Consider the following 650-nt stretch of genomic DNA (forward strand, 5'->3'; position numbering starts at 1 on the left):
GGCAGGGGTCACCATCAACTTTTTGAAAGAACTGAAAGCTGGCAGCCACCAGAGGGACACCTTATGAGATAAATCAGCTGAATCTCAGAACAGCCTGTGGCATTTTAATTCATCCTGGTCCTGCTCCCACTGCACAGACGACATGCCCGGCATAGGCTCCCAAGCTAGGGCCAGTGTGGGACAGCCTCGTTTGCAAAGAACTGCAGCTGTTTGTTGCGACCTGGTACTGGCCCAGGGGCTAGCCTTCATCTCACCTGACTGGGTATTTCTCCTTCTACCCAGGCTTACCTGGAGAGCATCTGAGAGCAACATTGACAGTGCTGCCGCCTGAGACCATGGATAGCAGATGAGGCAAACAACCAAAGAGGCTGCGGAAGAAAACTTTGCGCTGGAGAATGAGGGCTTAGACTCAGAAGAGACTGGGGGAAAGTCCTAAGCGCTCAGATCCGGTTGACGCTCAGGCTTTGCCAGGAAGAAAAAGCTATGACCGAGTGCAAGCAGGTCTACAGGTTGAAGTGCTGACCAGAGAGACACACAGAGTCCTTCTCCAAACTCTGGGAGATTGAAAAAAATCTATACACCCAAGAGTCTCAGTGAACTCCTAGTGCGATAATAAGTTCCAAGGGACCAACACAGAGGTCTGGGGAGCT

The sequence above is a fragment of the Carlito syrichta genome, unplaced genomic scaffold, assembly GCF_000164805.1.
Source record: "Carlito syrichta isolate Samal-C Ts95f unplaced genomic scaffold, Tarsius_syrichta-2.0.1 Scaffold118265, whole genome shotgun sequence".
NCBI classification, from domain to species: domain Eukaryota; kingdom Metazoa; phylum Chordata; class Mammalia; order Primates; family Tarsiidae; genus Carlito; species Carlito syrichta.